Source organism: Filicampus tigris, chromosome 12 (genome assembly GCF_054856515.1).
Source record: "Filicampus tigris isolate MCC_2025a chromosome 12, RoL_Ftig_1.0, whole genome shotgun sequence".
NCBI lineage: Eukaryota > Metazoa > Chordata > Actinopteri > Syngnathiformes > Syngnathidae > Filicampus > Filicampus tigris.
The window spans coordinates 19,500,891-19,528,254 of record NC_141228.1 but is presented as its reverse complement, the minus strand read 5'-3'; the positions used below and the strand labels follow the sequence as shown (position 1 = coordinate 19,528,254).

The 27,364-nt window shown below is 42.0% G+C and overlaps 1 protein-coding gene across 7 annotated transcripts in view; it reads left to right on the top strand.

Moving 5' to 3' along the window:
• The first annotated feature begins 2,887 nt into the window (after window positions 1-2,887).
• Window positions 2,888-27,364, top strand: part of LOC147139023 (uncharacterized) — a 164,716-nt gene continuing 140,239 nt past the window's right edge. For all 7 annotated transcript variants that reach the window (XR_015088924.1, XR_015088925.1, XR_015088926.1 and 4 more), the window contains exons 1-2: window positions 2,888-3,126; window positions 9,744-9,968. The gene's annotated coding sequence lies outside the window, so the exon portion shown is untranslated. The remainder of the gene's footprint in view (window positions 3,127-9,743; window positions 9,969-27,364) is intronic.

Here is a 27,364-nt window from a genome sequence, read left to right as displayed (position 1 = left end):
CCGGAGATGGCTTAAAAACGGTGGATTTTGCTACCTAACTCATATTCCACAAATTTAATTTGAATCAGAATGCCATGTTTACACTATAAAAACACAGATTTGTTACACTAAAGATAACCGATTTATTACTTGGGTCAATTTGACCCAACTTCCTGACTTCGCCAAAATGGGTAGTTTTATACAAAACAACTCCAAAAATTGGGCTGTTTTGTACAAAACAATGCAAGAACCTGGGTCAAATTGACCCAATTAGCTGATCAGCCCATTTTTGACACAAAATGTTGTTATTTTTAACCCAATTGATTTTAGAGCGTAGACTATTGGAGGCGCATAGAGCATATTCTTGTAAAGAACATTTTGGGGTTGACTTCCCCGTTAAGCGGAGAATTACATTTCAGAATATCGCAGTTCGCTTAACGGAACTTGTAAATTTGAATTTGCCCGAGGTGGTGCTAAAATCTCAATTCGACTAAGTAAAAGCCTCTAAAGTCACACAGCACTTTGTCAACTTTTGCTATTTCATTGGCCTTTTAGGGCATTTTGCAACACAAGGCCCAGCTTTAAAAAATGAGCAAGAATACAAGGTGTGTCCAGGAAAAGTTCCAGGACTGATGTCACAAAAACTACAATTCAAAGCTAAACTACAATCAGTTGGTGACCCCGCTCGGTCGTGTATATCACTTGACTGTGTTTGTCCCTGCTGCCTGTCTCCAGTAATGGACCGACCCCTTACAGGCCGCAATTCTCTGGAGAGACAACACGTATACAAGGAGAATCACCGTGCCGGTGGAAAATGAGGGTGAAAACATCCTTCACAGTTCTGACTCATAGATTTATTGTTTTCCAGCAGCCGTCTTTCGACTATACTTCTTCAAGGGAGGCCCCACGCGTGCACATTCATCTTTTAACAACACGTACGTACCCTTGCCTCCTTTCTCCTGTAACACAGATGCATAAAATATGTATGTCATAAGGTTTGGGATTTATAAACCCTCCTCGTGTCAACTCGCGTTAGACGTTCTCATCTTTTTTTAATTTTTTTTTTTGCAGCAGCATATTGACAAAATGTGTCCCTCTACGAAGACCTATTCATAAGTGCGTGAACCTGCAAGACTATTTTCTCACACGGAGTCCGTGCGGTACATGGAGAGGACACAAGTTCAAAGCTTGAGGCAAATAAAAGTCCCGAGATGATAAGACCACTCAAGAGGAGAAATGTCACACGTGAAGAAGGGACAGCGCGAGGAGCGAAACAACACTTTGAGAGGCAGATGTAGCGGTGAAGTAGGCCAAGATTGGACTCTGAACAAAGGTAAAAGGGGATCTGATCACGTGTGAGTGTGTATGCATTTGGACAGGGGTGTGGATTAATGTTGTTCATGACTATAGAGTCATTACACAGAGCGCAGCTGGATGATGGATTGAGAGCTGAAGGGGGGGGGCGAGCAGATGGGTGAGTAGAGAAAGTGAGGTTAAGTGGCAGTTAGATGTGGGAGATCTAAGTAGATCAAGTGTGTGCGAGCAAAAGAGAGTTAAAAGTGAGCCTACACATGTAAGCACTTGCTCGACTTCTGCGGCTGGATGTATTTGCGGCACATTTTCATTTGAAAAATTTGCCATATTACAGTTGTACGGTGTTGGTTTGGTTCCTTAACCGCAAAGTCTGACGGTTAGCAAGCAATCGTAGCTACATTGCACGCTTGCAAGAGGTCCATTCATTTCTGTTGGCAAACAAAAAACAAATTTTCCAAAAAGAAACAGCATAAAATACGAGTTCTAATTAAGTTGAGAGGAAAAATGGACTTTGAATGAGAAGAAAAACCAAAAGGTCCGACTGTGGATTAACGTAATGAGTGTGGGTGGCTTAAAATGACAAGTTTAAAGTCGATTGATGGTTTGGCTCAAAACATGCCTATAAATTTAAATCTAACCATAGTTTTAGAGTCGCATGTTGACCCAAGTTACCAAATAATTGTGTTGTATCTCAATTCTCACTCATAAATACGTCATCCACGAGCAATTTAAACCAGTGATTCCCAATCATGGCACCCAAGTGGTGCCGCGGGAAATCGTCTAATTTAACTTAATTTGACAAAAAAGTATTACTTATTAAAAACAAATCATGGGCTGAACAACTAAAGACTATTTGTAGGCTATAATTTTATTTAACTCGTGTCGAAGTCGATTAATCGATAACATTCATTGAGATTTTTATAGCACGGTACAGCAAGACCCAACCTTTATAGTACCATGCAATGGTTTCATGTAGAAATAGACTTCAATGGCTGTTAGAAACAAATAAAAACAAATGATTAAAAAGTACAATTTACCATTTAGATGAATGTGAAGTGTTATTAGTCGCAGTCCAGCACCTGTATGCACATATTTTGTCCATATTTAAAACAGCATTTTAGTCATACATCTGGTTAGGAAGTGCATGTAGCACTGATGAAGAATTTTGTCCCTACCCCAGCATTTAAGTTGGTCTTGTGCCTTTATTGTATTTGAGGATAGATTTGCATATTTTGCAAGTGTCCGTGCTGCCAGTCTCATTTTTTGGGTAAAACATTTCGATTAGTTGACTTCAATCTTAAAAAAAAAATCAACCTAAAGTAGTGAAGTCAATTCATTGTGTGGCTGACTACCGTATTACAAATACATCCTGAGAGTACATAATTAGATATTCAGTGTGGCAAATTGTAACTATCTTAACTTCACAAACCAAATTATTATCATTATATAGCAACACTATATAGCTAATAACTAATATTTTATGCTTTTGCCTACTGAAAACATGAATAAATGAAAACAACTTCAAATTTCTTTTAATTCTTAAGTTCTTCCTCCAGTTACTGTGATTGACAGGCGGCGACGCACCCGTTTTTTGATTAGTGCTGCGCTACACTTGAGTGTCGTGTGACAAATTGCCACGCACCTGTCTTTTGATTAGTGTAGCGGTACACTTAAGCGTCATGTGACAAACTGCGGACAATCCTACTGTACAAAGCTGCACTTTAAAAGATGATAAATCGGAATTAAATCCACGAGTACGAAGACAAAAGAGAACACAAAGAAGGCGACGCGGCGTGGGACCTCGGAAAGCGCCATTTCACCCTCATCACTGCGGTGAGTTAGCTTGCTTCAAGTGTTGCTGACTGATTATGTGCGTCATGTTCGTTTGAACGCAATGTTGTGGCACGAACACCCCTTTTTAAAAATATTGTTGTTGATGCCAGTCAATCATCTTAACAATAGTTAATCATTTAATTTCTCGCAATTGTTTCAGGTCCATATACGCCCTGACAAAATGGCTGCGGGCAGCACAATGTTTAAGGATGAAATCATTTCAGTCAGGCAGTCGTCAAAATTGTCGTTTAACATGCTCAGTGCACCTGGAAAGTATATGTAAAAAAATAAATGAATAAATAAAAACATGTACATACGTACTTTTTATTAATACATTTTGGAATAAGAATGCTTAGCAAAATGTGGAAAAGGCAAATCGCTGTCCATAATTGACATTATTTGTTTCGAATTTGTTATAACATAACCGTTGTGGTAAGATCTCCATTATTATGCTGTGGTTTCTTTCATGATCTCAATTGATTCTTAGTTTTTTTTGTTTTGCCTGCATTACAATAGCCTTCAAGTTACTATTTTATGTGATGTTTTTCCACATAATAACAGTATGTGACAGATGGAAGAAGTTGGCATGTAACTCTAATCCATGTTGGAATTTTTCAGCCAAACAGCAGTTTTGAGGATGCCAAATAGGTGCTGTGTAATTCATTAGACGGTTTGACTGCAAAAACATTACACGCAAAGCACACATGTATTGCTGTTAAATAAACCTTTGGGCAATACATGACATGGCCGACGAAAATTTTGACGTGAAATAAAGGGGAATATGGTGGTGACTTATTGAAGCTATATACAAATGTTTTGACTTGGTCCTACAAAAATTCCATCTTTCAGAAAAGTGCAGCACTGGCCTGAAGACTGGTATTAGTATGCAGTGTTCTCCAGATGTATCACATATTATCGTGTATACGGGACCGTATTCGTGTCCCTGCTGTTTTGTGTATTTTTTTTTTTAGTGATCGTTTTTTTTTTACAGTATGCATACTGTAATGCCCTCACATATGGGAAAGGAGGGCCACACTCGATGCATTTTCCAACCATTTACCGAATGCTGGGAGAACAATAAAAGACATAAACATGAGCACATGCGCACAGTATGAGCACTAACATAGATTAGGTGGGGTCCATATGTGTTTTGTCTTGTGGATCGTCAGCCCGCTGCTTGCAAAGCATGTGTCAGACCTGTCAGTGCGCCGTCACAGACCATTGTGGCAGTTTGTGATTGATGTGGAGCAGCGACAGAGCAGGAAGAATGATAGCAGCAGGGCAGTGGGAAAACAAGGAAGAGAACAGGAGTTGCACGTAGACGTTGGGAGGTAAAATAACACAGTATACATTTTTTGGAGCCTTTGGAGAACCCTAAATGTCATTGATGAAGTGATAAAATAACTCTGGGCTTGGACTAAAAATCTCGCCTAAATGCTCTTCCCAGCAAAGCGTTCCACACGGTTTCATATGGTGAAATGGCGGTTGATGAATATCATACCGGTGTCAGTCGATTGTGTACACTAAAGAGAGCTTGTTAGACTCTCTCTTAAAATCAATCTGACAATAGTTGACCTAATCATTCTCGTTTCAAAAATTTTGCATAACTTATGTCAAATAACTGAATACTTCCATGCTCCAATTGTCAATATCATAGAAAAAAAACTGTCGCTGTCCAAATACTTAACCATTTTCAGACTGAAAAACAAATAATTAAAAAAAAAACTCCTTTTATTACTTTCACAAGCATTTTTTTTTAAAGTAGGCCTGAAACGATTAGGCGGTCGTGATCAACACATCACTAAACAGAGATTAAATATGAGTGTTGTCATAATGTCGCAGCCGCTGCCTCGCTTTCAATCACTTGATCGAACAAAATAAACACACACGAGCTTCTATGACCCACAACTGACGCCCGGTCACTTAAGACGCAGACTGGCTAACGGTTAGCTTGTTAGCAGCCAGCCGCTAACCTTAGCCGGTAAGAGGCAACTCCACTCTCATTCTCTGACGCACATGTCACTCACCAGGCCAGGCTCCACCTTTTCAAGCCACACACACACACACACTGTTGTCAAATTTATTACAGATATTCAGTACAATACCGGGTTTGAAAAATGGTCTTCTCCAACTGCATTTGTGTTTGCGCTTGAGGTTTTATGCACTATACTGGTCAGGATATTCTGTCAGAACCACTTACTTTTTTGCCCCTGAACCAAAACGAAACTTTACATTCACCAACATGTTTCAAAGAGGCTCCAGCTGCTGCTTCATATTGTCGAAAAGCAATGGCATTTGCAAATATAGATGGGCCCGAGTGAAGCTACTCTCCCATTCACAGTCCTCTCCAATTATCCTAATCCTTCCTCCGACCCTGTGATGTTTCCTCCCTTTTTACCCCTCAACAGTCGCCAAGGGATGTAACGGCTAATGTAAGAAAGGTAATGGTCCTCCTCTTTCTCTTATGCACCCCTGCTCCTCTCTACTTGGTTGCTTGGTTGTTTTCCCTGTGCCCTAATTCAATTCTACATGCTTTTCTTGGCCGGAGCAACCTCTTTCTAAAGTTTCCCTCTCTTGTTTTCCCCCATTAAATCACTCTTCACGCTTTTTTTTTTTTTTAATTTTTTTTTTTTAAACCACAGTTTGGCTTCCCAAAAGTTCTATTTCTTTCCTTACTCTCTGTCTCCTTTGTCCCACTTGGTCTGCTTTTACTGCTTTGTCTGATTTGCTACCTCTGGCTCGCTCCGAGACTCTCGCTCATCATCGTAGGCCATCTGCCACCGTCAGAGGGAGCAGCTTACTGGGAATGAGAAGGGTCATGTACAGGTTAGGGATATCGCTTGCTTCTATCTTCTTCTATTCTGTCCTCAGTTGCCACTCAACTCACAAACTCTTCTGCATGGCTGTCTTTTTTTTTCCCCCCTGTCTCTGCAGCATCCCCCTTGACTTTCTTTTTTTTTTTTTTTTTTTTTTTTGAAAATCATAATTCTTACAGTGCAGTGGAACCTCCAAGGTTGAAAATGGTCGGGATGCATTTGTTGCAAATTTTCCTGTAGACAACTGAATGGAAATGGTAATTATTTAAGCGCACAGTCAGTTTTAAAGAAGTTAACCATTGTGGAATAAAATGAAAATAAAGAAAATGTACTCAGTTTGATGCAGATGTTTTGGGAATTGGAGCGGGAGACTGGCTAAAAGGACGTTTATTTCCCGCGATGCATGTGTAAACATTAAATGCTATTGAAGGGTAAAATATGTATTAAAAAATAAAACTAGGGCAGCATGTTACTCAGCTCCATGTACTCCGTTTTCCTCCCACGTTACAAAAGCATTCGGCTGAAGGTGTGAATGTGAGTGATTGCTTGTTTGTCCGTATGAACTCCGCGATTGATTGGCGACCAGTTCAGAGTGTGCCCTGCCACTCGTTAGAAGTCAGCTGGGATAGGCTCCAGCTCACCCTTAATGAAGACGAGCGCTATAGAAAATTAGATGGATTGTCGTACTTACCGTTAACAAAACAGGTTTGACAGATCAGGGTGTCATGAAGAGCAAAGTATGAGGTAGGGGATTAACGGGTGCGCGTAACTGGGAGGGGAGTCTCTTCACAATAATCACAGCTGTCTGTGGTGTTCATTTCATTATTTGCAGTACACGTTTACATAACATGTTTCATGAAATTAAGTAATACGTACTAAGAGGTAAAGCCACCGATTTGTTCTCATTATTGTTATAATCTGAACTTTAGTTTGTCTTCCTGATTTACTGTACGCTTTTGTTTACACCACACCTGTGGCAGAATTGTGAAATGGTGCCAGACATTTTCAGGCCCTCTTTTACCCTAACGTTTGAAAAATAGTTTAAAATATATAAATACGTTACAGGGTTTGAATGGCTGGACTGTGAAAAGACGAATAAATAATCTCCTTGGCAGTGAATGAGTTAAATAAATATTGATTGATTTAAATAAATATTAACTCATTCAATCCCAAAGACATATTTATATGTCTAGACATATAAATATGTCCTTGGCACTTAATGACTAAATTAATGCATCATTTGCCTTTACATTAGTGTCCGATAATGGCTCTGATATTATTTGTTGTAATAGTGTTTTTTGAAAAATACATTAGAAAGGAGACTTTGAAAAACCACAATTCAAACCACAATTGCAATTTTGGGGGGGAAGAAAAAAAATCTCAATTAGATGATTTTCCATAATCGTTCAGTCCTAATGTATATGTATTAGGGGCGCGCATTTCTCTCGTAAGACAATTCAATATCTATCCTGATACGTGAGGTGCAATATGATCCAAAGCTTTTTTTTTTTTAATTTTTTTTTTATATATTTATTTATTTTATTTTTTTTAAGTGAAAGAGTTCAATTTGATGCAGTCATTTTTTTCGGTCAAATCTCATTTTCCAGTTCAAATCGCGCTTTGTTAACACCCCTCATAAGTCCAGGTAGCACCCCCACCGCCCCCCCAGAAATTTTGCACCGGATTCAAGATTTAGAAGCTCCACTGTAAATGGCTCATGCCAGCAAGTGTGTGCGCTTAAGTATAAAAAGTGCGCTGATGTTGATGGATGATGTAAATGTGTGACGAGGCCGCTGCCCAAGAGTTTTGTGTACACAGATGCGTGATGAGGACGACGCACAGAGAGTGATGGGGAGGAAAGAGACTCAAAAGGGGAAGACCGTCAGACTGTGTGTGTGCGCGCGCGGTGGGGCAGCTGAGGGATCATCTTCCCTCCTCCTCCTCCTCCCTGGCCCCAGCCAGAAGCCCCCGGGGGGTCCCTTGGTTCCCGAGGAAAAACATCTCAGGCCCCCCCCATCACCCCTGAACCTAGCGCTGGGCTGTTTACCTTGGCCTGGCTGCCTGACAGCTTTACTGATGTTACATACAGGCACACAGGGACCCTGAGTCAGAGCGGGTGAAGGAGGGGACGGAGGATACGAGGAGGAGGATAGATGCCGGTTGGAGGAGTGCGGCGCCCGAGTGGGTGGAAAGTGAGGAAGAGTGGCACAAATTGAGGTGAAAAGGATAAAAAAGGGGGGCATGGAGACGGAGGTGCGAGGGAGCCAGAGTGTTGGCTTACCCTGATCTTAATCACCTCGATCGGGTCCATTTGGCCCATCTCCAGAGGAGGGAGCCGCTCGGAGGCCGGCAGAGTGCACTCTGAAAGAAATATTGTCGACCGAAACGTCTGCGCTAAAAATACAGGCATTAATTTCCATCAGCTCTCAGAGTAGATCACTGTGTATATAAAGCAATATTTTGTTTTCGGGATCATTGCTCAGGGAAGTATGTGGGATTCAGAAAGCAAATGTGGAATGGAGACTCACTATTTTGACAGGAGGTCGTGTTACTCATTACAGCGCCCTGAAAAAATGTATAAGCACTTTTCAAACTGTTAGGGAGCGAAAAGGGCAGAGAGCATTCCTATGCAAACACCGGTGTACCTGTTTTATAAAATAAATGAAGACATTTTTGAAACAAAGCTTTAAAAAAAAAAAAAAAAAAAAAAGACATTGCGATCTACTTGGAAATAATGTTCTGAGAAGATGAGTTATTCCGGTCACTGTTCAGATGTTTTCTACCAAAGCTGACTTCATGTGTGGCAATTTACAGTCTATACATTTCTGTCGGCGTCTGTTTGTTCATTTTCGAGCCAAAATGCTGGGCTGGGCTGGGCCCGGGCAGGGCCGCGGGGGCTTCGACAATAGGGTGGGAGGTCTGTTTTGCAGCCCAGAGCACTAAGTCTTGTTTGTCTGTCCTGAGCAGCTGGACAAGCTGTAATAATACAAACAGGCCTTTGAACAGGCTGCTGTGTTGTGCCGCTTCGTCTTGGGTTACATCCCACACACACACACACGCGCACACACACACCCACACTTGTTCACAATAGCAACCACACATAAGAAAAACAAAAAGACACTCCAAAGTACATGTGTTCACGCGATGGATAGATGAATGTGCATGCCAGCGCTGACACAAACGGCTCTTAAAAGCACTCTGCCAGTTAGTTATTATCGACGCATAAACCAACGTAACCTTGTCGCAAAATGTCCGCCCCGAGCACTTTCGTTTGTCGCGGTGTGATTGATCTGGCCAAACTCTGCCGTCGCCGTGCCCCGACGCCTTGTTTGTGTGTCGTCTCTGTTTGTTTGCTTGTTTGTGCAGACAGACGGGTGGCTCGCTCGCTTGTTTGTTCACAGCTGATCATTTGCCACAATGAATCACTGGCGGGAGCACCCCGATGCACACGTAGCTATTAGCGGCCCTCTCAAAACGGATTTAGCCTTGCGCAAACACGTCAGGCGCACGGTGCCGTCGCCCTCTTTGACTGGGAGCAGCAAGTGCGAGAGGGCACAGAAATGTGTTGAATGTCGTCCCGCGTGGCAACACTGACTGATGGCTTCCTCTGTTATGCAATGTGTTTCTGGGCCTCACCTTTCTCGGCTAGGTTTTAGTCGCTGGTTTACACGGAGTGCAGCTTACAGTCTATTTGGAAAAAAAATAAAATAAATAATAATCAGGATTTATAATGCACTTTAGTGTTTCAAGCTTGATGTTGACTAATAATTCATATCATGTTTTTGCCATCTCGTCTTTCAGACGGCTAATTTACGGAGGACTTTCAACTCATCTGCTGCCGTCGCCGGACTACCCTGTGTAGTCCGGCCAACAAAACATCGGTCCTCAAACATCTGCGCGGGTCCAAGACCACAGAAAAAGGCTGGTTGTGGATGAGACTCGTGCTTAGCCTTGCTAGCTACTGCTATTCCGATCGCCGCCGGTCTTAAAATATTCCTGCCAGCGAGACTGTCAGCAAGGAACAAGGTAAGTAGCACGAAGTGAAACATCATCCTCTTAGCCAAAATATTATGCCCAACAACGCACAGACAAGGTGTGTGCTGACGAGAGCTTAATTTATCATAGAGTGGACGCCAACATCATGACACTCTTTGCTTTACGACACTGTCTCGTCACATTTGTTGCACTATTTGGCTGTACTATGTCACAAGCGTGTGGAAATATTTGACAAAAAATGAGACTGGTAGCAATGTCTTTTTTTCAAATGGAGAATCTAAGATATAATAATTTTAACATCAGTATTAAATGGTGTAATTCATCAACATACGGGCGCGGGCATATTCAGCGAAATAGTCGTCAGCCGCAGACCGGAAGTGATGTTGAAACTACCATAGCACTTTGCTTGCTCTATTTGAGCAAGACTGGTTTGTTAAAAAGGGATTGGTAGGAACTGCAAATCTGTCAAGCTGTTAGCATCAAAGGTAAGTGTGCAGATTCATTTTTGCATATTAAAGTGTCTTTAAAACGCTGTCGCCAGCCCACCCGGCACTAGCCGCTAACACTTTCGACTGGCGCCACAGTGTACAATTTTAATCAATTAACTTTTCGGTGGGCTTGTTTTCCAGTAAAACTGTATTGACTGTGTGGACTGTTTTTTTTTTTTTTTTTCTTCTTTTGGGACTGAATCTGTTCTTCAGTATACTCAAAAAATGGACCTGAAACTAATTCAATTCAATAACTTCTTTTCAGTGCACATTCTTGAGAATTTTGAACACTTGCAAGTAAAACGATGGTGGCCACTAAGGTGAGCTGAAGCGATGTTTTAAATGTGCTTTTTAGAATGAATAGCTGAGTCGATGTAAGTAGATAAAGAAGAGATGATTTAAAATATAAAAATGTTTTGACATCATGCCCTTAAAATGTGTGAATGTGATCGCTTGATTCTGAACACAGCCACATCCGCAGTTATAAGATATATGCACGCTTATCTAAAGACATTATCTAAGTTATTCTTTTGAACTTCCCTTCTTAAAATATTTTTTTTTCCTGTGCAATTTTACATTTTGTTTTGTAGGCCACATTGATGGCGGAAAAATTTGTGAAATTATTAATCGGGGTTTAATTTTGTCAAAAATAAAAGAAAGTGAGCATTTGAATAGGTGTATGGAGACTTTTTTTTTTTTTTTATATCCACTGTATCTCCAATCCCACTCATCCTTGCACTGTATGAACATCAAGAGGAAAAGCGTGTTTTTGTCGACGGGAGACTACTTACTGCCCCCTTTCAGAGAATACGCTTGGACCGTACACACATTATGAAGAAAAATAGATAGCATCTGGAAAGACCCTAGTAACACCTTTCACCATTCCTTTCACCAACCCCCATAATGCATCTGCTTTGAAACACTTAAGGCCCATAAAAAGAACACACACAAATGTTTTAGTCCCACCAGTGTGTTTTTTTTTTCCAAACAGCAGCTTTTTATCATTATTAGTTTTTGTCTCATATAACAGTCAATGTTAAACAATCCAGACAGCAAAGGTAATGTGGAACGAACAAAAAAGTGCAGCGACTGCCAATTATCATCTAATCTGTAATGTGGCTACTGTAGTAGCAAACCTGCCAGCTGTCAATCAATCATTAAGTCCCATTCACCTGGGCAATGTGTGAAATGGTCTCTACCCGCCATGTTAGTCGCACAAAACTTATTTCAAAAGCATGCTAATGCTTTTAATCACACCTCTTTGGTTCAGACGGGATTTGTGCATTTCCTGAAAGAACAGAGGGCAAAGTTGAAACAAATCAACTGTCACCTGGATGTGGAAATCATGACACCAGAGCCAATTACGCCTGACATTCGGCGTGAACTCTAAATAAAGGCAATTTGCAGCTCATTATTTTGACTCCCGAAACGCATTCAAATTAGATGCAGGTCTTGCACCACAGCCCCGCCATCCGTGGGAGCCCAGGGGTGGGGACGGGTGGCTGCTGGGAACAAGACGTATTGGGGGGGGGGGGGGGGGGGGGGAGTTGTCTAATCAAAATAAATGAAAACACCTGTTTGAGTAAAATGGCTATTGGTCTCTTTTTGTCTTTTTCCTGTTGTGACCTGATGTTTAACATAACTTATTTCAAACTGAAAGGCTATCAATTACAATGTTGTGTGGACTACTTTTTAAAAATACACTTTTCTTCACAGCTTCCGTATTTCAAAGCGTGACTTAAAGGGGAAGTCAACCACAAAATGTTCTCGACATTAATGTTCTATGCGCCTCCACTAGTGTAAACAATGCAGTGTGAATAATGCGTTAAGAGTTAAGCAGTAAAATCCTCCTATTTTTATCCATTTCAGGGGGCGGCCATTTTGCCGCTTTCTGTAGACTGTAAATGACATCACAGTTGCTCAGGTAACAACCAATCATGGCTCACCTGTTTTCTGAAGATGAGCCATGATTGGACGTTGCCTAATCCTTGAGCAGTTGTGATGTCATTTTCAGTTGACAACACGTGACAAAATGGCTGCCCCCCGAGATGGACAAAAACGGATGGATTTTACCGCTGAACTCATATTCCGCAAACATATTAATCAGAATGCCGTGTTTAGACTAGTGTGGAAGATAATATTGTAAAGAAAATGTTTGGGTTGACTTCCATTTTAGCAAGTTTACAAAAGCACAGTCAGAGTTGCCAACGTAGCGACTATTTCCCGACCCCTCTGATGACTATTTGTCAAAAGTGACTGGTATAATGAATTATTATTATTTTAATTTATTTTTATTTCTTTAAGGATGCCTTTTATATTGATATACTGATGGAAAGTAGAACATGGTGGTAGTTCATTTGAACTAAAGCGAGTCTGTTTAAAGAAGAGCAAGGACCCAGAAAGGGGAGGATAAGGTTGTAGGAAGAAGCAAAAGCGTACGCGTTGGCCATGTAAACCATAATAAACGGGGATGGGTGGTTGAAAAATGGAACTGGGAATGGGGAGGGACTTGTGGTGAGGGTACGGGAGGGAGACATGGGTGGAAGGATCTGGAGGGGACAGCACATCTGCCCAATCCATTAAGAAGCGCGGACGCCGTGTGTGACATGTTCTCACTGCCAGCGTTGGCTTGGGTGCGCACAGCACAAGTGGGATCGAGTTTCGTCCGTTTGCGGTGGGGGGCCGTCTCCAGTTTGACGCGTGATGATTTAGTCAGGTGTGAGCGTGCATTTTCCAATTTGGAGGGAAATAAATTAAGTGATTTAGAAAAAATAAAAAACATTTTTATGAGACTTCTGTCCCTGGCCGTCTCTCGGTTCAGCCTCCCTCCCGCTGTGCACTGTCAGCCCGACCGATGTGTTTATAAAGAGCGTGGCAGCGGGAGCGGGACACACAAAACACATGTGCATCAAGACGAGGGTCATCAAAACAAGGGGATGAAATAAATGCGCAGAGGAGTGACATGGAGGGAAGGTTTGTGTCAAGCTGTGCTACAACGTAAAGATGACAGGATGTAACTATTACTGCAACTAGTATATGGATTTTCTCTTCCTCTTAATTTAGAGGGGACATGGTCGTAGTACGGAAAAGTGACTTTAATTGCTGATGTTTGGGTCTTTGGTGTACCTGCCCATTTATAAGTGTACAGTGGCGCCGTTTAAAAAAAAAAAAAGAATTGTCAGAAAATGTTTTTAAGCAAGCCATTCAGACTTTGGCCCAGTTTTTGCATCACAGTCAGACCCATTTAAAGGGGACACATTAGGTTTTTTTTAGTTTTTATTCTTTGTGCCTTTTGTGTTTTGACTAAAGAATGTCGTAGACGAGTCAACCTGGGAAACATTTTAAATCGTGAAAACGTTTGGTATACCTGTGCAAAGAACCGTTGACTTTTTCCGCAGGTAACAGCCAGACTCCACGGAACCGCTATCATGTCAAAACAAAACCCAAGCAAAGCTGCAGTGTCGTTGGATGCATAGTTTAGCGTTAGCTAACAATGTCTGATAACTGCTACATAAACATTAGGGCTACTCCAAATTAAGATTCTATTTTGTACCAACAATTTCGATGCATTTTTAAAAAAAATCAATGACCATAAAAATAGTACTTTATTTATTATAAAGATATTAACTCATTCACTGCCGGACATTTTCAGACCCTCTTTTACCCTAACGTTTGAAACAATCTAAATAAGTTCCTGGGATTGAATGGCTGGACTGTGAAAAGACAAATAAATACGTCAATGGCAGTGAATGAGTTAATGTATTATGTTAATGTATATGAGTTAAGACACCTTTTTCGTTTTGTGGAAGAATGGCAAAATATGTCTCTCTTCCATGAGGTTGGTCAATCTTTGCAGTTTGCTGGTGCATGGCGGCATGACGTTCGAAACAAACGGAGGCAGAACAGGTGTGCGGGTGGAGAACAGATGAATCCCAAGCTTGAATGACTGTGTGTATAAAAAGACGGTCTGGTTTGAGGTCTTCTGGGGTGGAGAAGCAGGAAAGCCAAATCTTGCGTGACCTCTAACCTCAGTTTGGTTTCTCTGCTACTGCTCCCACATGTGGCTCTAAATGACTGCCTTGACTCTCTTCATGTTTATCACTGTCTCTTTTGTGTGTGGGTCCGTGTGACTGACCTGACTGTCTGTTTGCCTGCCAGCCCCTGACTGATTGTCTCGCTTCAGCAGCTTGTTTATTTGCTTTAAATCAACTGCATTATCAGCAATTAGCTGCGGCAATTGAGCTCAAGTCTGGAGACAAACATGAGCTGCTAAGTACATTTTCGCACGCGTGCACGGTGGCACCTCGTGGGCACTGCAAGATTGCTCACTCTGAAATCAAGTTGCTCTACTGGTGATGTCACAGGTGTCGCATCGCCCTGCGCTCGAGCTTGCACAAGAAGTGCTATAGCTTAGCTTTCGTATAAGCTCTCATGAATCATGGCGGTTTGAAGTTTGAATATTTTCTGTCGGTTGTAACAGGGCGTGGTTGATGTTGGATGTGTGACATTGAATCTTCCTTTCTTGTGTGTTTGACAATCGGTTTATCACCTCGTTTTGTGCATTTTGCAACAGTGAAACCAATGCCTTTAGCACTTTACAACAATATAACCTTTATATGCGTTAAAATGATCCCACACTGTAAAACAAAGACATAAAAAAAAAATTGAGTGAACACAACATTTCAAGGCAACAAACTTCCATAAATTTAAGTTTGCAATTCAACAAAATATTTGAAGTTTTGCTGTTGTGAAAATTGGCTTTCCGGCATTTCACAACAAAGAAATAAAATTTTACAGAACTAATCCCTCCCCCAACTTAAAGCTATATGTAGAAATAACTCAAGTCATTTTGGAGCAAATAACCTGATGGCTTTGTTGTGCTCACTAGCATTGTTACCATAAATGTCAATAATTTACATTTTTAAGTTGGAGCAATTTAAAGTGGAAGTCAACCCTAACATATTTTTTCAGAATATATTCCCAGCAGGCCCACAAGTCGAAACACGGCATTCTGATTAATATTGCATTTGTGAAAGATAAGTTAAGCAGTAAAATCCACCAGTTTTTGTCCAGCTGCGGGGGCGGCCATTTTGCCACTTGCTGTCAACTGAAAATGACATCACAGTTGCTCAGGGCTCAGGTAACGACCAATCATGACTCTGCTTCAGACAACTGCTGAGCCGTGATTGGTCGTTGCCTCAGCCCTGAGCAGTTTTGACGTCATTTTCAGTCGACAGAAGTGACAAAATGGCCGCCCCCGCAGCTGGACAAAAACTGGTGGATTTTACTGCTAAACGGGTGGATTTTGCGCCTGAACTCATATTCCACAAATGCAATATCAATCCGAATGCCATGTTTGGACTAGTGAAGGCGCGGAAAACATATTACAACGAATATTTTGGGGGTTGGCTTCCCCTTTAAATGACTGTTTTAGCCCCCAAAAACACAAGTTGCGTTTTTTGCTGTGCGTGACTCCAATTCCATCATCAGGATGCTCGCAATGAGCAAATCAAGTGACAAAAAAAGGTTCAATGCTATTTTCAAACAGATATTCATATTGTTGGTATACTGTTGAATCATGCATCACGGGGGTTGAGAAAATGTTTTCAATACAAACCAATGGTTAATTTAACAGCAGCTCGTCATTTACAGTGGAAACCTTTGTACAGGACAGGCGCGCTAGAGTCGCTCCAAATGTGCCGAGCCCTCCGCCGCGCAATAGATGATCGAGGTAGACTGGCGACTTTTTACTGAGGTGGGTCAAAGTCTCCTTCCTTTATGAGTTGTTACAACATGAATGGGAGCACAGAGAGACCGAATGAGAGCAACAGGAGAAGGGGAGGGGGAGGCATAGGAAGTGAATGGTGTAGTTTTTCTCAGCTCTAGTGCCCCTGAGCAAGGTGAGAGGTGGGGGGCCAGGGGCCACTGGCTGGGTGGTCAACATGATCGCGACTGCGTGTGTGTTTATGTGTGTGTTAATGGCTGCATGTGCTTGAAAGTCAGAAAGAGAAAGGGGTTCTCTATGCTAAGTATCCAGCCTTGGGAATAATCAAATGGCTCTCATATTTCCTTCTCGCCGCCGTTTGATGCTTTCGCTCCCCCCTTTCCTTTCTATTCTTGTTTTTCAATCACTTTTCTCACCCTCAGACTGCGGCTTCTATTCTTGTGTCATTGTTATTCCACGCTTAGCTTACTCATGCACATTCTCTGAGGTTTCGGCCCTTTATGGGCTGCAGAATGAGGTGTAGACCAAAATGACTACCCTAATCGAGAACCCGCACGGGTCCTAAAACAACACGCGGCGTTTCGCCAACATAACTCATTCCTTTTGCTCATAAAATACCCAGGCCTAATAAAAAAGGGCATCAGGCAATGAAAGTTGAAGTGGCTAAATCCATGCAGCCTCTTTGCAAGAAAAACACGGAACACGGCGCTTTTATCGAAGAGGCAGTTCAAGGATGTTGGATGATGACATAAATGCGATGGCTTAGAGGGGAAAAACAACTTGCAGTTGGAAGTTGGTTGGCTTGGCAAGGAATACTGAGGAATGGCTCAAATATCAGATTTGATTTGCTGATAATTACGGCCTTTTTTCTGGGGTGTTCATATAAAAAAAAAACAAAGATAATCCATTCATCATTTTCGCATTAAATCATTCACTGCTGTGGACCCTTTATTTTTATCAATCAGAATTAGGGCTGAACAGCTAATCGAAATGCAATTTTCAAGTCGTAAAGGCTGCAATTTTGGGGAAAAAAAACCCCTTCTGCTTAAACTCTTTAATATTCATTATTTTAAGCCTACCAATAAGACCAACACTTATGTATAATAAATCTGATATTGTTCAGTGCAATACTGATTAATGTATTGCTTGTTTGTTTAAAAAAAAAAAAAAAAAAACAGGACAAGTAATTTGACAAAAATAATCACATTAAGTCGTAATACTGAGGAAAATAATCAGATTATCCATCAAAATCATTCAGCTCTCGCTGTCACCGATGAATATGCCTTAGTATGTTTTATAGGCATAAAAGCTTGGCGTGTGGAATTTCACTAGTGATGCACCAAAATGGAAACACCGAAAGGCATAATACCTTAAAATCCTGGGAAAAAAAAACCCCAAACACCTCAGCTGGAGGTGTTGTGGGAGCTCTCTGGTTCCTTCCGTCCTTATACTTTTACAGAACCCAGTACAATATGTTGTTGGTCTTAAAAGACGAGTTAAAATGCTCTAAAAACACTTGGCAATACGGGAAACTCTGCTTTGACAATGGCTAGCAGTCAATGACTTACATTTGGGTCCAAACATTACAGCATCTCACAGCAATCCACAGATGGCATGCAAACATTGCCCCTGATGCTGCGAGCAGCTTAGTAAGTGCTTTGAGGCAACATTATGACATCATTGTCACATTGTTTTTTTGCCATGCTCATCGTCTGGCAGATGTAGTCCGATGTTTAACAGCCTGCCTGTTGCGAGTTGGAATCGTATAAATATGTAATTTGTCCCACATTCAAGTCTGATTGATTACCTTCCCCACCCGCTGATGCTTAAAAGTGGAAGTCAATCCAAACAATTTTTTTTTTCCGAGAATATGTTTGATGCAGGCCCCCTAGTTGAAACAAGGCATTCTGATATTGCCTTTGTGGAATAAGAGTTAATCCACCCGTTTTTCGCGATCTCTGGGGGCGGCCATTTTGTCACTTCAGTCGACTGAAAATGACATCACAGTTGATCAGGTAACGACCAATCAACTCACCTGTTTTTTGAAGCTGAGTCATGATTGGTCGTTTTCTGAGCATCTCTGGTGTCATTTTCAGTCGACAGAAGTGACAAAATGGCCGCCCCCTAAAATGGCTAGCTTGTCCGGTTTAACTTATATTCCACAAACACAATATTAATCAGAATGGCTTGTTTTCAACTAGTGGGCCTGCATACAACATATTCTTAAAAAAATAAAATAAAATTTGGGTTGACTTTCCCTTTAAATATTAACCCAGTCACGTTCGGCATGGTGTAACTGTCGGCTTTGCGTGCAACCTTGCGATTGGCTGAAGTTGTATTGAAACTGCAACGCGGGCATCTTAGCAGCCACAGTCGGTACCGGCCTAAGCCTTCTGTCATCAGATGCTGCGAAATCTAAACACTTGCAGCCGCAGAGCGTCTTCCCTCTGACCAAGCGACTATACTCGTATCGACTTCCCAAATCAACGTTAACCACGAACACATGTCGTTGCTCGTTCGTGTGTTAGCCTCCAAAACGTTTTGTTTTTAGATCTTTCTCCCCGCTTTTGGTTTTGATGCCATATTGTTCACACCCATCTTTGATCTTTGCTCATACTCCCTCCTTGTATTGTCGCTCTCAGTGGGGGTTAAACTGTCAGAGCCACGCAGTCAAAAGCTGAAGCGCTGCGCATTAAATATTGATCCAGGCAGATCACATAGGACATGATCAAGCAATGTGAGGCAAGAACATTCTTTTCAGATGGCCCGGGAGTGACACAATTGGTCCCGCATGCTGTTTCTAACCAAGCATCATTGTCATGTTCACAGCTTCCATATGTTGAAAAGTCAGTGGGCTGGGCGCAGGGCCGATGCCAGCTCCTGTTCCCCAGCGCAATGCACAGTCAGGAGAAACGTTGATAGCACTGACAACACAGAAAGTTGGGATGTTTTGCCTAACCCTGGCCGGCCGGCACTGAATGCTCATGTGATTTAGCCAGTCTTTTTTAGTTTATTTATTTTTTTGTCATGTACATAAAATTGAACCTCCAAATTTGACCCAGGCAGAGTGATGTAATTTTCAGTCGACAGCAAGTGGCAAAATGGCCACCCCCTGAGATGGATAAAACCGTTTGGATTTTGCTGCTCAATTCATATTCCGCAAATGCAATATTAATCCAAGTGCCGTGTTCAGACAAGTGGTGCTGCATAGAACATATTGTCAAGAAAAAAATGGAGTTGAGTTCCTCTTTAAGACCACATGCAATCGTCACTGCATCTGTAAAGTTTTGAAGAGTAACATAGATAGTGGTGTATATGACTAATTTAATTCCACATACAGCAACGGGCATTTGCGACACCAGTCGATGACGCGCGAGGACGAACGGGCTCATTTCTTCTCTCTCCTCTTTCCACGTCTTCACCTGCACAAAGGGAGGTGTGAGGAACGAGGACATGGCAAGTTGCAAATAGAGAAATGAGACGAGCCCTCGCTCTTCCCACCGTTGTTGTGCCGCTGGCTTTTTTTTCTCGTGCATGTGCGGCTAGGTGACTTGGCACAGGAAAGCAAAAACGATCTTTTTACTAAGGGAAAATGACAAAAAAAAATAGTAACGCATAGTGAATAGAATAAATAACTTCAATCTGATTAAGTGCTGTATAAATAAAGTTGAGTGATATTTACTGCCACCTACAGGACTGGAGGGAAGTCAGCTTTGTTGAGCCTTGTCCTCACGGCACTGAGTGCCATCTTTCTGTCTTCCTTTTTTGGGTGTCTCCCAGCTTCGCTTGTCAGTTTTTGCTCTGACAGCAAATGTTGTGTAACTACTGGGCTGGGACTATTTTTTTATCATCATTTTAAACTCTTTGGCAACTAAGTGAAGATCCTTGGTGTTGATTATGTTGACAGAATTATATTACTGACAGATGAACATTAGATAGTAGTGTTACTGGAAAGGGAAAACCGACTCCCCACACACACACACACACACACTCAAGATGCTCCTCGAGCCTGCCCACACATGCTTGTTGTCCCTCTGAGTCAGACTGGTTGACACATGGCTATGACAGCCACAAGTCTGTGCTTTGAACACGTCGTAATGCCAGATAATGTAGGAGTGTAGTTGCCAGATGAAATCTTCAGATTGAATGCACTTTACAGTGCTCACAACATACTGTAGTGGGCGCCGTTCTGTCAGTGACGCTCCACTTAGCTCAGCCCACATGCATGTTTTTTGTCATCGGGAATGCAATGCTGTTAAAAGGAGTGAAGGCAAAAATGATGATGGGGCGATGATGTTAACTGGCACCGTAAATAGTTGATAAGGCTTGACATGGCACTGTGCAGTAGCTGCGGATTGTTGTCCTTCACTGTATCTCTGACTGATAAGGTGTGAAATATAACACTTGGTGTGTGTGCGCGTGTTTGACTCTGCATGTTGAAGCCTTCTACCTTAATGTTGATGTCAGGCGTGGAAAGGGAACAGGGAGGATAATAAATGTAGAAAAGCGATTATAAAAAGACAAGTTAATGTTTAATCAAAATGAGACCTCTTGAGTCTTTTATATTTTGGACAATGAAACGACCATCCACAGTATAATCATCCAGCACAACATTTACTTTAGCCACAATGCAAATGATCTTGTTGATGTACTTGACCTTTTCTTTGCCATGAATGACCCCGCATCCAAATTTTAAAGATCCACACACAGTTGTGTGGCTGTACTTGTATTATAAGTCACATGCGGAAGAAACATGCCAGAAATGGACACTGTCGCTTTATAATGCATACCCATCACGAAGATGACCCCTGACCTCATCTAGCTGTGCCTGCATGCTTCGACAGCTCCCTTTTTATAAATTAATGAGCACAAGCTGTACTCCGAGTTCGTAAAACACAAGTTGCACACGGTTATAATGCACTGCTTCTTTCACCAGTGATTTGCGGCTCCTGCCCACTCTTATTTTTTTCATTTTTTTTTTTTTTAAATTAAGGCCCAAATGACATGAACTTTTTTTGAGCAATTTTTAAATGTTATTTTTATGAATTAGGGCCCAAACGACATGAGTTTTTTTTTGGAGCAGATTTCAATATTTGTCCGAATAGAATTGCAATAACTGATTAATCTGCTGATTAATTAACATGAATACAATAACTTATTTTATTTTTTTGGTCCCTTAATGCAAGCAAAAAAGATGCCAAGGACAAGCAGAACATTTGACCGTTTTATATTGCTTAGTCCTTTAATATTTAACTTCACGGCAGAGAGAAAAATAGTAGTTTTTTTTTAATTGGAGGGGGATTTTTGAATGTCATATTTGTTTTAAATTGTAATATGTTAAAAAATGATCTGCAAATTGGCAAAAGAAAAAATAGTTTGATTTTTGCGGATTTTTAAATATATAATAGCTAATATCACCCAATTAAATAGGCCGACCGATTAGTATGCTGGGTCTAGTTAAAATGTAAAAACTAACAAACAGGATCAACAGTTTTCTTTAAGTATTTAGAAACTATTAATGCTAATCACTGATGTAGGCATTCAGTGCTCCTATGCATAATTTGTCAATCACAGCTTTGACCTTTAGCAAATTTGTGCACATTAAAAAAAAAAAAAAAAAAAAAAATCAGCTTCATGAGCGTTCGTTAATCTCAGGTTTATGATGTGGAAGACAGAAAGACATAATTGTTGATGATAATTCCCAAGATACCTCTTCTCCACCACTTATCTCCTCCTGCTTAATGAGTTGTCTCTCCTCGTGTCTGATTTTTCTGGTTTGATTAGCTAATGAGGCAGCGTAGCATCTCTACTTGTGACAAATTAGTCTGTTTCATACATAAATACCCTGAGGCCAGCTTGTTGTTAGTCTTTTGCTCTGTGGAATATTTTTTCAGTCACTGATCTGGTATATTAAGGAATTACATAGGAAAATATTGTAGATGTTCTTCTATTGTTTGTTTAAGCGTTGAAGTAATTCATAGTCCATTGAAGTCTGGGAGATTCTGTCACAGAGTTGAAATGAATCCATTGACTACCATGGCGGTTTATACAACAGCACATCTTTGCAACATCCAGGTATCATGCAAATTGGACTCTTGGTGTCAATAGGAAAGTAGTACATTGGTGCCAAGGAAGTGTGTTTTATCTCAACTGAGAGACGAGAGAGAGATTGCATGTTGGGGAGGAGCCAAGTTTAACCTGGGTTATGAAAATTATTCATTGCTTGAATTAAAAAAAAAAAATCTGATCTGTAAATTTTTTTTTAAATAAGAAACTGATTTGAGATCATCATTTGTGTATTAGTTGGTTTAAACTATTAGTATAGGCAATATTTAGGGATGATGTCAATTACTCGCGGTTTATTCACGGCACGGCTTGATCCCTTGTTGAATGACCTCCACATTTTCTTCATGATCATCCTGAAATACCATTTAGCTTCTCGTTGAATAAAGCATACAATTTAAGATATAAAAAAAATTCATTCCCCTATAAGCATTTGGTTGGGCATTTTAATAAATGGCATACTGTATATAAAATATCCTCTCTTAAAATCACAGTTGGCCATGACCTCCACATTGGATTTTTGCACTTTCCTCTAGTGGTTTGTCAGACATACTACGCCCTTGCAAAGTTTCAGAGAAGAACAACAGCTTATGGTGGAAGAGAACACACTTTTACTGCCCGGACTCAAATAAAACATGAGGACTTTGTGGTCCACAGTGTAGTTGGAAAGACAAATATTATTTTCTTTATGAGTGGGAGAAGTCCGGAGACGAGCAGCAAAAGAGAAAAAATAAAAACCTAAATGATTGAATGGCTGAAGTATTAAAGCTTGTAACTCTGACTGTGGGATCTTGTCCTGCATAGAGGGAGGTGAGAACCGCAGGTGAGTGCTGGCAGAGCGGCAATTCACATGCGTACACACACTAGTAAATAAAGTTATACATTAGACACTATAAACTTGTCATTGCAATGGCCTTAGTACATTTTTGCATTGGAGTGGAAATTGCTGCTTAATCAGTAGTTCTAAAGGAAAACTCTTAAACCTTCAAACACAACAAGCTATATTCAGAAGGCAGGAGATGTTTTATTGCACCCTTTTTACTTTATGTTGCGCTTTACGATGCCCTTTGTCTTTTTTGCGTGTAAAAACAAAATCATGATTTGAGTTCCTTTTTTCGTGACCATTCTTTTCCCACCTCGTAAGCATTTCTAAACATTGGTATCCCCACTTCAGAGTGACCAGATTCAAGATTTTTTTTTTTAGATAAAAGTCCTCACTTGGCTGTTTTGTTTTGACTTGCGAGCAAAAAAATTGCATGCAAGTGCTTATGGTGCATCCGGAAAGTATTCACAGGCCCTTCACCTTTTCCATATTTTATGTTATAGCCTCCTCCCAAAATGGAATAAATTCATTTTTGGGGAGCACAGACATTTTCAGATCTCTCCAGAGATGTTTGATCACGTTCAAGTCTGGGCGCTGGCTGTGCCACTGAAGGACATTGACAGAGTTGTCCTGAAGACACTCCTGCGTTGTCTTGGCTGTGTGCTTAGGGTTGTTGCCCTGCTGGAAGGTAAACCTTGGTCCCAGTCTGAGGTCTTCTGGAGCAGGTTTTCACCCCGAATGTCTCTGTATATTGCTGCATTCATCTTTACCTCAATCTTGACTAGTGTCCCAGTGCCTACTGATGGAAAAAAAATCCCCCACAGCATGATACTGCCTCAACACTTCACTGTAGGTGATTGGTCAGGTAATGAGCAGTGTCTGTTTTCCTCCAAACATGACGCCTGGCATTCATGCCAACGAGATCAGTCTTTGTCTCATCACACCACAGACTTTTCTTTGTCACGGTCTGAGAGTCCTACAGGTGTCTTTTGGCAAAGTCCAGGCAGGCTGCCATGTACTTTCTTACTAAGGAGTGGCTTCCATCCTGCCATTCTACCATATGGGCCTGATTGGTGGAGTGCTGCAGAAATGGTTGTCCTTCTGGAAGGTTCTCATCCCAACACAAAGATTCGCTCGATCTCTGATAGAAAGACCATCGGGTTCTTGGTCACCTCCCTGACTAAGGCCCTTCCCCCCCTGATTGCTCAGTTTTAACGGGCGGCCAGATCTTGGATGAGTCCTGCTGATTCGGAACCTCTTTCATTGACTATGTAGGCCACTGTGCTCATTGGAACCTTCATAGCAGCTGCATTTTTTTTTCCTGTGTCCTTCCCCAGATTTGTGCCTCGAGACAATCCTGTCTCTGAGGTCTACAGACAATTCCTTTGAATTCCTTCATGCTTGATTTGTGCTCTGACATGCACCGTCAGCTGTGAGACCTTTATATATTGTAGATAGGTGTGTGCCTTTCCAAATTATGGCCAGACTCACAAAGACAATTTCTGATGGCTTAAGTCTTACACTACAGTTACATTGGCAGATATCTCTTTCTTTTTCATCCACATATGGACGGAGCCTGTTTTGGATCTAAGGCGCTCTGATTCCATGCATTTTTTTCCCCCTGCTACTTATACTGTCATGAAGCATTTTCAAACCGGGCCACCTGGGAGAGGAACAAAACGATTGCCTCTTGAACTTTGTCATAACGCCAGTTTCAGGTTTTTACTAAATATAAATGCAGGGTTATCGGATATGGGTCACTTAAAAACAAATGTCTAAGTCTCTTAAAAAAAAAAAAAAAAGAAAAAAAAAATCAGGTATTGGAATTTGTCACTTGTACCCAGTTTGAATCCAGCCTCAGTTTTCCCTGAGTCCCCCCCCTCCCCCTTGACACTGGCTGTTTGAATTTATGCTAATATTGACTTGCATCAGTGCAGCATCATCATAAGGCTCATTATCCGTCTACCACCTTGTCAAATGATCACAATCATCGCCTGAGCAAAGCCGCCACGTCCGCTCACACTGCTGGTCAGCGTTTCATGAAGGGCTCAGATTCCAGCCGTGATTTTTCTCACGCATCCCCTTTGGAGGCGAGGGGGCGGCGATGGAAGGTTGGAGGGGTTGCGTGGCGGGAGGGGCGGCAGGCAGGCAGATGAGCCTGCAGGCATGTCAGGTATGCCAGCACTCTGAAATGGATTCACTCGCCGAGGGGTGTGGGTAGAGACCTCCAGATGGTTATCACACGTAAGTAATTACATGAATGCAAATGTCACAATTTTAGAGTTTGTCCCACAGCGTCCAAATATGAACTCATCACAACAAAGACGTGACACAGATGTTTGTGACATGATTGAAAGACTGAGCACTTTGCTCGCACATGTGCGCTACTCTCACTTTCCAGCTGTAGCTCTCCTGCTGGGGCCTTCTCCTGGTAGCTATTATGGGTGTGTGCGTATGCGTGTCTGGGTGGTCCTGCCCCTTCTCCCTCCCCCTAATAGTTTTATACTGTTGTGCCGCGGCGGTGCCCGAGGCTTCGGTGGAGGGGAGCGAGGCAGGGCGGCGGGGGTTTCGGCGCGGCCTCGTTGAGGAAAGCAGACGACAATACTAATAAAGCTTCACAGGGTCTAGGCCCATCGCTCTCAGCACTTCCTCCCCGCTGCCCTCTCTGCTCTCTCTTGCCCCCTCTGTCCGCCACCCCCCTCATCGGCACATGTGGTCCAGTCCTAATGGGACCCAGCTGGACTCCCACCTTGTGGACCCCGGCTCGGGCGCTCCTCTCTGTGTTCTCCCTTTCAATCCTCGACCACAGATGGCACTCCTCCAGGCAGCGCATTCACCACCGGGGGATGTTTAGCATCCTTTTATTTTGGCCTTCCTCTTCCTCTCTGTTTTTTTTTGGGTCCCCTCTTTCTTAGTTCCCATAGGGAAGTTGTCTGAAGTTGCGCTTCTGGAGCGGGTCGGCTTGGGAAATATCTTTTCACGCAGACCGTGGGCTCTTTCCTCCCCAGTTAATCCATTCCGACCACAGCGAGTTGTTCACACATCAGGCTTCCCCTGGCTGCCCTAATGTGTGCCCCCTCTGTGGTGAGGTAGCGTGGGGAAACATTTGCTCCCCAGACCTACTCTCCTTCATCTCTCTGGAGTCACGCAATCGGCATGTAAACAGGGCGGTACCAAATGGGCCGTCCCCGAGCTTTTATGGTACACAAGCAAAGCAAACAAACAAACTGGAGAATTTCATGCACTCGCCCGCGGAGCATTCTCACAGTGCGACACGAGGACAGAAGTTGCCAAGTTATCTCTGCCTCGTACTGTATGTCGAGCTCGAAAGCTTGCCGTGTATTTGACATTGTACAGAACGTTGTGCGAGATCGTGTCAATGCTTGGTTCGCAAAGAGCAAAACACCGGTGACTGGGGCGTATTTCTTTGTGGCCGGAGACGTTGCCGCAAACACCAAAGAAAACAATATGGTCCCCAAAAAACTTCCCTTGTTAAAGTCTCACACACATGGCCGTCGTGGGATTTTTTTTATTGTAATCACACCGAGGACAGACAGCCGTCTGCCGCAACATCTTATCATTGTCAGACCATAAGTAGATGTTCACGCTGAAGAATGGTTTGGGCTCCTGCGTGTGGTCCTTCTTGTGGCTCTTGCATATGGTGTCATAATGCTTCCCGTCCATGTCTGAGATGAAAGCGAGCTGGCTGGGTGCGGCGACATTGGCTGGGTGCTCTTGAATACATTACGTCTGACCAGATCCGTCCCTGTGATCAGAGCACACATCGGGACAGAAACGTTACTCTTCCTGTTTGTCTATTAAACATGCAGTCTTGGTCTTTTACAGATTTTTTTCATGGTACAGATTTTGGTTTGCTTGCAACAGTGCTGCAGTGTGTCCACATGGGTCAAATGTATTTTCTTCAATTTTGATGATATTTTGCGCTTGTGATGTTACCCCAAAGATGTCCAACAGTACCTTTTGAGCTGATTTATACAACTGTGACCCACTGCCTATTCACGGTCAGCTTTTCACGAATGGAACTATTCATGTTTTTTTTGTGTGTATGTGTGCTTCTCTGTTTGAGAAACTCATGCTTTGCTGTTTTTTGTGCTTACTATAAAGCTCTAAGATGCCACAATATAGTGCAGAAGCCCTGCTTAATAGGAAAGTACTGTAGTACTTGGCATCAAGGAAGTACAGGGTGTCCACACAAGCACGCCCTGATTTTGAACAAATCCAACTTGATTGTAATATTCGTTCACATTGGTAGCTCCAGGTGCTTGATTTCATAGTTTCATGGGCTATAGGAAAACATTTTAGACAC